This window comes from Apaloderma vittatum, unplaced genomic scaffold (genome assembly GCF_000703405.1).
Source record: "Apaloderma vittatum isolate BGI_N311 unplaced genomic scaffold, ASM70340v1 scaffold26623, whole genome shotgun sequence".
Classification (NCBI taxonomy): domain Eukaryota; kingdom Metazoa; phylum Chordata; class Aves; order Trogoniformes; family Trogonidae; genus Apaloderma; species Apaloderma vittatum.
The window spans coordinates 9,247-9,589 of record NW_009707859.1 but is presented as its reverse complement, the minus strand read 5'-3'; positions in this window follow the sequence as shown (position 1 = coordinate 9,589).

Sequence of the window (343 nt, the reverse complement as noted above, 5' to 3'; positions counted from 1 at the left end):
ATGGCTCCAGCTCAGCGGGAGAGCGGCTGGGCAGGAAGAGATGCTAACGAGTTCCACTTTTCCAGGACAAACAGGCATCCCAGATGGAGCCACTGTCCTACGTGCTTTATTTCTGCCCCCCCGGACATGTCCCCTGGGGTGGGGTGCCTGCACTGTGATGCCGTCTGGGTCCCCGTCCTTCCCCACTGCCACCGGGGCTGAGTCAGAGCGAAAGCAGAAGCTGCTCGATGTTTTAGGGGGTGGGGGGAAGCCAAGCAGAACCAAGCGGGTTATTTTAAACCTGACCTAATTCCCCCCCATGGGGCCAAGCTCTGGCCACCCTTCCCCATCCTTCTCGGGAGCC